Below are 9,723 nucleotides of genomic sequence, written 5' to 3' on the forward strand. Positions count from 1 at the left end.
CCACTCTATGCATATTTACAGTCTGGTTTATGTTTATTTGAAGTATAAAGCAACAAAAGTTGCATTTGCTGTTTCTGCTGGTAGAAAAATGAAATATTGTTGATTTTTCCTCAAGGCAAAAAAATGCTTGTGAAGTAGGAGTATGAGCTTCACATAATATCGTTTTTTTTTGGTTTTACTTGAAGCAAAGTGTGAAAATAAAGCTGTCTCTTAAAGAAATCTCCTTTTTCCAATACAAATAAGACTGCAAAAGATTCAACTATTAGATTCTTTTATTAATAAGAAGTGACACAAATTACAATAGTCCTCATATAGCCCAAATAATTCATACTGTGCCAATACTAGGACTGTACCTCATAGTCAATAACTATAACGTTGGGTTTTTAAGACTATCGATATTTGTTTTATTTTTGTTTGTTTTTCTTAGAATATCGAAATGTACACCACCTCAGCTCATCCATCTCACTCACAGGTTTGATATCACCACCGTTCAGATCATTCAGATCAACACTTTGCATAGCCCTTTGGTAACTTTTAAAATAAAGAATGCAGCAAAAATATCTACAGACAGTACTGCTTCACAAAAAAGGTCTTTTTTTTCTCCTGCTGCAAGCACACCTCTCACTCTCTCCCCTCCTACTCAGTTACGTGAGTGAGACAGCAACGCAGCTTCACTGAATGACAAAGAACAGCAGTACAACAAGTGAAAGGAGCAAAAAAATAAGACATGATGCAGCTTCCAATTTCCTCCCTCAGTGTTTATTTTACTTGAACAGTGTGATTTTGTTAGGCCTGAAACACTGAAACAAACCTAGAGATCAGTCAGTGACCTCCTTGCAACCTTCGGCCACTTGGGGAAAACCTTTACTCCCTAAGTATTTGGAGACTGACTGCTGGTTGTTGGTAGGTGAAATCTATCACAAAGTGGGTGCTGCACCCAAAACCTCCTTGTGATTGCTTTGGTAACTAGCAGACTACTGCAGTTGCCTAGTCTGAAAAGAAAAGGTCGACATGTCTGCAAACTAGTCTTGCTAACTAACCACCAAGTGGCAGTGAAACTACGTGTGACGCAAACCGGAATCAGAAACTTTTAAAACTCTTACTTCAAAGTGAAGCCCTTACTCATTTCTACTGCGCATCCTACAGTTATCGGTTGGTGTCTTTAGGCCTTGTATAAATGGGGGCTCAGATGATGTGATTATTAAAATCTAAACCCTCTCCCATTTGGATATTAAAAATGAATTTCTTGACTGTAGATGAAGCTTGTGCCCTGCCACACCAAGTTTGTTTTTGACCTTCACATTGCCTTAAAACCAAAGTCATTAATTGCTTTAAATAATATTGGAATTCTATTTCAAGGGTGGCCACCATGACCAGAGGATTTGACTAGGACACATTGGTGGAGCTAATTGAACAGGGACCTTTACTTGTATTTTTAATCATACCATAGTCACACATAACCACTTCTCCCAATATGGCAAGAGCAATAAGGATAAGTGTGTATATAAAAAAAAACATAAACAGGGCAAATAGAAACATAGTAATTACTTGCAAAAGTAAAGCCACTTCTATATAAAATAAAGAGTCAAATTTTAGTTTTGTATTTGTAAATTTTAGTATTTAAACCAAGACTTCACTGCACAGCTTGATGTGATGTGGCAACATCAGGAGGCAAGTGTTAGCTCTGCTATTCTAGGGACAACAGTAAGCTTCAGAGCAACCTTTTGATTAGAGTGTTGCCTTAACGACAAGCCACGTAAACAGGACTGACGTCAGTAGGCAGAAAAGAACAGTAATAGTGAAAAGAACACTTTTTTCTCTTCCCGTGAGGAGAAGAGAAAAAAAACAGAAAGAGCACATATAAGAAACAAGTGTAGTAAATTATCTGACACATGCCTTGCCAGTGTTGACATGCTGTAGTAAGTCTGGAGCCTTTAACGATGGCGTGGAAGTAAGTCATTCATGACTTTTCTTTGAACTCAGGGCTATAATAAAATAACATTTATTACAGCCCAATGGAAAAATGAAAAAAAGTGTTAAGCTCAGTGCTGTGTGCAAAAATGCACACACTCATTGCAATCTGTGCTAATTTACTAAATGAAAGAAGATTTTGAATTTCAGATGAACTACAGAGACAGTACCCGTACAGTCCCTGCTTGCATGGTCAGATATCCTCTTACAACTTGGGACTGCAGTGCTATGCATGCCAACAGCTGCCTCCCAGGTCAGACAGACCTAGAAACTAGGGCTGGTCAATATGAACCAAAAACCCTCTCTCAGTGTTTTTAGACTCTGTGGTAATAGAAAATCTCTCTCTCACAATGTTTTTTATTAATATAATCAAAGCAAACTGAATGTTAAATTGGTGTAAGTTGAAGACACATTTTTATTAAAACACACTGAAAAAAGTAAAGTGCAAAAGGAGTGACTGCCAATTTACTGGAAACTCAGTAAATGTTTAATTTTGATGCTAAAAATGCCAGTTTCACTGGGCAAACTGATTTTACTCAGTTAGGGATCATTTGGCTTCTTTGAAGTGGGTTTGTCTGAGCTACCTATTGTCAGTGTGTTTTAAGTCAGTGGCCAATGGTATACCACCAAGTAGACAGGCGAACTGACACCGAAGGTGAGCAATGTACAAACAGAAACAAAATGTCTTTTAGCCACCTAAAAAAAAAAATGCTAACCTTAAAATAAAACACATTAAAAAATAGCAAGGAAATCAATTTAATTAGTCAGGATATTGTGGAGGCACCACACTCAGTTGTTTTACATTAAAGAACACACGAGTAGCTGTCTACTAGCACCTTGATTAATACGTTACTGTATGCTTTAGAAGCAATTTCCATGTAAAATGACTCTTCTGTTCACTGATGCCAGAGGACAAATACTTTCTCAAGCCGTTTTCACACACAAACAGCTTATACTCACTGACTGTGTTGACTACAGACTTTTGCAACGAAGTGCAACACAGCTAGGCTGGTAGCACGAGTGTCTCTCTTCGGGCATTTCTATGATATTTCAATGAGTAGTATAGGGATGTGCATTTGGAGACTAGCACAAAAAATTTGAAACAATGTTTCGCATATAAATCTGGAAAAAAATCTCAGCAGTCACTGTTTCCTGTCTGAACTCCCTGTATTCCCATTTCAGCAGTGATTTGGGACACATATCATTCAGGATATGACTATAGCGATTGAAGCATGCCTCAAGTGTGAGTATAAATTGTTATGGGGCTGTGTTGACACTACAGTTCAGGCGAGCGATGACTAATGTGGCGTTATAACCAAGGCTATGAACTCGTGAAAATGTCAGGAGAATTAGGTGGAGACCTTCTCTAAAGCTGCCCTTTATCATATAGACTGCAGTTAAGGTGTGTGTGGAGAAGGCAGGACACCTGCTAGCTGCCACTGTAAGGTGAAAATATAAGAAGGAAGGAAGGGCCCGGTGCTAGCTGGTTAGCAGCAACTGAACTCTAAATAAGACTGAGAGGATTGTCCAATCAAAGATGCCATCATTTTCTCAGAGAAAGAAAATAAATTTAGTCACCTGTTTTCACCAAATACACCTGGGCAGCCCACCTGAGTGAAGTGTTTGTGTGGGGAAACACTGACATAACTTGTAGACACTCCCCAGGCCTCCTAGAAACCACACCCCACTGCCACAGAAAGTCAACATAAAACTGTTTCGTTTTCGATGTGTACACGAAACAATCTTTTAAAAAAATAAAATTAAAAAACAACAACTACAAAACTAAAAAAAACTAAACCACTAATATTAAGGCCAGTAAAGCTAAGCTTTGTGAAACGTTAGGACAGAGAACCTTGAAAACTCTGCAGTGAACAAAGCCCTTTGTTGTTTCAATAGCAAACCAATTCCACAACACTCAAACATATGACCCAAATTGGAGCTATTCCTGAGACTCTCACTAATGACATAAACATAACACATATTTACACAGGAAAGATTTCTCAAAAAAAAGTTACATTAGAGCCTTTATGGGTCTCATGGTCTATGAAGAAGTTGTACCATTTTGAAAATTATTTTCTCTTTAATAAAAGGGGGGAGGGGTACTGATGGGAAAGGAAAAGTGAGGACTGAATCAAGATGGAGAGTATCCATGCACCAGTTGAAAAGTTCATTCAGAAATGACACTATCTCTTATTCTCTTCTCTTCTGCAGCCTTTCTTTCTAATTCTTTTTATGCTGAATAACAGACAGAGAGAGCATCTGGTAGCAGTTATCTCACAAACCAAACTTTTTTTCACCCTTGCTGCATCTCCCTAGAGCAGTTTTATAAAAGGGGGCCCTAAACAAAACACAAACAACGTCTTGCTAACTTTTTACAATAGTAACAAAACTAGAGCAGGGTCCTACCCTCCCACTGGCTTGTTCAGGTGAACTCTTTTTATGAGCATTCTTGAGCTGGGGGAGCGAAAGTTAAAGGGGGAGTTGAAGTTAAAGAGGAAGGGCAAGGAGGGGAGGGGGACAAAGCTCTTGGCACACCCTTCCCTAATAAACTCTTTCCTCCATCCAATCAATGAGGACTAGAGCGAGAGCTGTTCCAAATCCACGCTGGTTATAAACTAGAATTGGGTGCAATGATTGCTTCAGGCTGCCTGTTTGGCTTTTAGAAGTGTGCATGGCTCACATATGGCTCAGCTAGCCTAACACTTGGGTCTTACCTCAGAGATGAAGAAGAGGACAACGAGGGCATGAATGACATGTGACTTCAAACAGAATGAAAGTGCAAACTGCACCATTTGACTTGGGTCTCAGTGAGGTGGCGATCTGGCCTTCCCTGGTTGATCTGGTTTCGGCAGCTCTCATTTCATACTCTCGCTCTCACTTGTTTGAGCAAAGTAACTAAATATTTCAGCAGTGGAAACATGACTGTCTTGTTTAGCAGAGATTTCTATATTTAGCTCTACAGAGGTAGGCAGAAAAAGCAAACCTACCTGTTGAGTTCTGCCAGTGTGTATGTGTATGTGGTATGTGCCCTTTTAACAAACAAATCCAGATCACTGTCACTGCACGAGTGACCTTGAGATGTGGGAACTAAACAGGATGTTATGCACAGCTTGAGCTGACCGCAGGAAGCTTCTGAATTCTTAAACTTGGTTGTAAAACGGCCTTGTACGACCAGTCAAAGTGAGGGAAACAAATACTCAAACTTGACTTGGAAACAGACCTGGGTAAAGATAACATCAAATACAAAAACAGTTGCTAAAAATATAAAGATCCTCCTTTTCTCTAAATGATAAGAACTGGTTACAAGTTACATAAGAAGGAGCAACTGCTTTCCTTGACTAACCCTGCACTCCACATACAGCTGTAAGAAGACCAAGGAGTCATATTTCAATTAGGGGAAACAATCAGGCTATTCTTTTTCAGCTCTGTGCCATCAAGAGTACTCTCAAAGCTACTGCTCATCCACACAACTATTAATCATAAAATAAACACATACCACATGACCGATTGGCAGTTTCTCGAAACTAAGCTTATTATCTCCGTCTCTCGGTCTCTCTTAAGGCAGGGAGACTGACGAAACACTCAAAGAATGCCATCTATTCAGACATTAATGACACAAAAATGCCGCTCAACAAAGACAGATTAGGCAGTCATCAGAGAGTTGCAAGCTCACCACCACTGTATTTAGAAGTCTTATACAACTCAAATATGGTGCCAGTCCTATGCAAAAGGCGGCCTCCCATAACGCGGTGAAAGCAGTAAAAATATTTTTAAAATACTGCACTTTTTGATATTATTTAAAAATTACGTTTTTAACCATTTCATTCATAAACATGTTTGTTTTGAATGCACTGTGCTGACCCTGAGAATTGCAGTTTGAACTTGTTGTGGTCAATATATTTCAGGCTTCAAGCAGGAAGCAGGCACTCATGTGTGCCCCAATTTATTCATGTCACTAAATAAGTTTGAGCACTTCTAGAGTAATTTATATAGCCATAGCCGCTCCTCAAAAATTCACATTGTTTTTGTCATTTTAGGGACAGGATACAATACTTTGCTTCACAAGTAACCTCTATAAGAATGACCCAAATATCAGCAATGCCTCCAAATGTTACGCTCATTTTAATAGGGTAAGCATAAGGGTGCTGAATCCACGGAACATGTGACCGGAGAGCCTTCTCCCATGCCCATGAGAAAAAGTGATAAGTTAATGAATTATTGAGAGCCCATGCGGGGGTCGACAGACAAAGAGCGAAAGCCATGCAATGCAGTCACTTCTGCACCCCATCTGCAGTCAAAGAATCCCCCCAAAGATTGATTCATTGTTAACACAGCCTGACACCCTGTGTGAGGGAGAAAGAGAGTGGTAGATAAAGGGACAGAGAATGGGGGGAACAGGGGGCTCCGTTTGCCAAGAATATGAGCAGAAGTAGCTCATTGGACAGGTTCCCACAGTGGTCATTCTGCCCACTTAGAAAAATACCACATACATGGACTTGAGTAATGGCATTCTGTGAGATTCAAAATAAAGACAAGTTAGCCCACCTGACAGCTAAAGACTGCTAGTAGAACCATTCTTACTCATTATTTCTCAGCTACCAACCATCTAATGTCTACATTACTGAGATATCACAGTCTATTTAATCCCATGTGTGAAATCGCTGTAAGTGGGAAAACTCCACAGTAGGCAACAACCAAAAAAAAGAAAGAAAGGAAAAAAAAAAAAAATACCTGAATGATCCCAGAGACTCTTGCATTGAGATGTAAATGCCTGCAAGTATCGGCAGGGATGGCCCCGGGCAAACAGAGCGACAGCACACCTAGTCCTCAAGCATTTCAGAGAAATGACTAACCTACCCCCTCACTGTTTGCCTACACTTGAGCACGCTCTCCAAGAATTTCCTCTTACAACCTTAAAAAAAACCAAAACAAAAAAACTGAGTGCTCAGCATACACCTTGTCAAGCACAGGGAGGCGAACCCAAACCGGAACCCTGCGAGTGTTTATCATCCTCTGCACTGACACATCCATCTGCCTCCACAACCATTCCGCCTGTCTCTCACGTATGCACCTACATGTGATTTACCAGCAGTGAACGCCAACATTTAATCACGTAGAGAGATAGTCCCAGTTATACCAACCACTACAATCACGCGAGCGCTTTTTCGCTACAGTCATGCAAATAAATACCACATGCTGGGGATTGTTCAGAGCAGCCACGCTGAGCCAGTCAGTTCAAGTTGGGTTGCAAGCAGCAAGCGAGCAGCATAGTGTAGGCTACTGGAAAATACTGCGTGGTTGCCCACGACCTGCAGCTGGCAAACTTTACTAATGTGACAACCACTTAGAGAAAACCCGTCCCATTTTAAAATGAAAAACCATTTTGTCATTTTTCCTACACTGTTTTTTTTAATGGGTGTTACTTAGATGCTCTAAGTCTCTGGTTCAAAGTATAAGGAGGGTGCTCTGTTTAACAAAACCGAAGTAGATACACTGTAATTAAGAGTGCTAATCTCCACCACATTCACCGTGGAAGCTAGTCACTCGACCAGAAGGTCATTCAATTTTGTTATTTAGATTTCCCCACTAATGAAAACTTCCGCGGTGTACGGTCACACATTAGCTGTGAACACAGACGACTCCAGCAGCATATGAACCGAAACTGTAAAGCAAGGCGAGCTGTCAGGTAGAAAATATAGTCCCCAAAGCTATTCAGCTATGTGTGTTGACAATGAACACACGCTAACGGCCGCACAAACTTCACGTAAACGTTTCCAAACACAAAAGAGTTCACTCGTGAGCAGAGCTGAGTGTTAACAGCTAGGGTATTGCACCCCAGCGAATCAGAGCCTTGGTCTCGTAAACTTTGTAGCTAGTGGATAATGGAAACGCCAAAAAATACAAAAACCAACAAGAATGGATAATTATCAAGCCAAGCTCGACGTTCATTATGATACCACTTATAGGTTAGGAGCTAATAATATTACAGCAAATATCCCATAATAAACAGACACTGGTAAGGTGGTTCGTTGTATCACGGTAGCGTAAAAAAGCACAGCCTGCTCGGAAAGCGAAGCTACACTAACACCCTCTGTAACGGCCGTGTGCTTTCAAACACCCACCAGAGCCAGTGTTCAAAACTTGTGTATAACTGAATCATAAACCAACTGCAGAAAACTCACCGGCTTCGACGCTTTCATTGAGTACACCAGTTTGTTTTACGCCTCTAGAAACTCTCCGCCATCTTCGGCAAGACCGTGTTTGTTTAAATGGGAAGCACTCCCAGATCGGAGGGAGCCAGCTTGTAGCAGGTCGACTGGACTTCTGGGTAATGTAGTTTTCCCCATTTATAGGTCGCATCAAAGTGTTTGGCGCGTCCTGAAAATGAACTACACGTTCCTTTAATACCCTTAGGTAATATGAGCAGCAGACATAGATATTATTAGGGGATCTAAATTTTCAATTATACACTGCATGTAGTGTTGAATGCATAAAGCAGCTTCATACTAGCTACTTAGCCCTCCATATCTATAGAGTATCCGTTTTTAATTTTGCTCATTTCTTATTCATCTTAATTAATCAACATAACACTGATAGCCATTTTGAATTTATTTAAGTTAGCAATTATATATTAATAATAAACAATACAATGTCAGTAAAATTCAGCATAATTGCATGCAATATGGCCTGAATTATAAACATTAACTAATTAACTGTAAATATTAATCTGAGTTTTTATATACTCTGTACTGTGAAATCTTATCTAACACCATTCATTGCAGCACACATCTAGTATCTTGTAGTTATATCAGTTGCAAAGTGACTGCCAATCATATGCATAGCATGTACAGCCTGGTATCACACAGACTACTGGCACACTGTCATATTTTTTTAAATTAACCGTGGAATCTCTGTGGCCCTTGAGCTGTAACACAGATGATAAAAAATAAAATAAATAATCTCCTCAGTGTTCTCTCAGGCACACCAGTTCAGAATTTTTACAAGTTAAGAAGGGGCGTGGGTAAAAAATGGAGAGAAAGCTGCAGGATGAGGGCACGGGGAGCGAACAAGCAAAAGTATTAAATATGCAGTTAGATCCTTACTTGATCTTTGCTGTCTGAACACTGTACTTTTGGGTGTAACAAAACAGTGTGAAAAAAATGAAAGGCTGGTCACATATTATCTTTACAGCTAATTGCTTAGATGACACAAACTGCTGCAGCACTTGCAGGTACCCCTGCGCTCAGATTTATCTATTTGCTGTGAAGACGGTAAGTATTGACTGAGGAGTGTCATACGTGATCATGAGGCCATTTTGACCCATGATGCACCACAGAGAAATCACTCCTGTCTGTCGGACTTTACAACTCCTGCTCATGTCTCCAGGACTTTTTTCACAAGTAATATCTTGTTTATCTTATACACATGTACAGTATATATTTATATATACTATATACTATAATATAGAGAGTTTACATTTTGTGTCTGTAACATTTTAACGTCCCCCCTGGGATGAATAAAGTATCATTCTAACATGAGCATATAAGGACTTATGGATTGAACCACACCCATGAGTGCTTTTCATGGAGAGAAAAAAAAAGTGCACTTTGGTTGTTCATTTCTTTTGGTTTGTTTGTTGGCCTCAGTTGCATTCCATGGAGACCCAAAGAGGGGCCCAGTGGCCCTCTGTCTGTACCCCTTCCCCCACTAAACATGGAAAACTGACCGCAGCCCCCAGTACAAGACACTTTA

General features: G+C 40.0%; 1 protein-coding gene across 2 annotated transcripts in view; it reads right to left on the reverse strand.

Moving 5' to 3' along the window:
• ncoa3 (nuclear receptor coactivator 3) overlaps positions 1–8,263 on the reverse strand; it is a 32,016-nt gene extending 23,753 nt beyond the window's left edge. For both annotated transcript variants that reach the window (XM_039612404.1, XM_031733055.2), the window contains exon 1: positions 8,154–8,263. The gene's annotated coding sequence lies outside the window, so the exon portion shown is untranslated. The remainder of the gene's footprint in view (positions 1–8,153) is intronic.
• Between the last annotated feature and the right edge of the window lie 1,460 nt (positions 8,264–9,723).

This window comes from Oreochromis aureus, linkage group 5 (genome assembly GCF_013358895.1).
Source record: "Oreochromis aureus strain Israel breed Guangdong linkage group 5, ZZ_aureus, whole genome shotgun sequence".
Classification (NCBI taxonomy): Eukaryota; Metazoa; Chordata; class Actinopteri; order Cichliformes; family Cichlidae; genus Oreochromis; species Oreochromis aureus.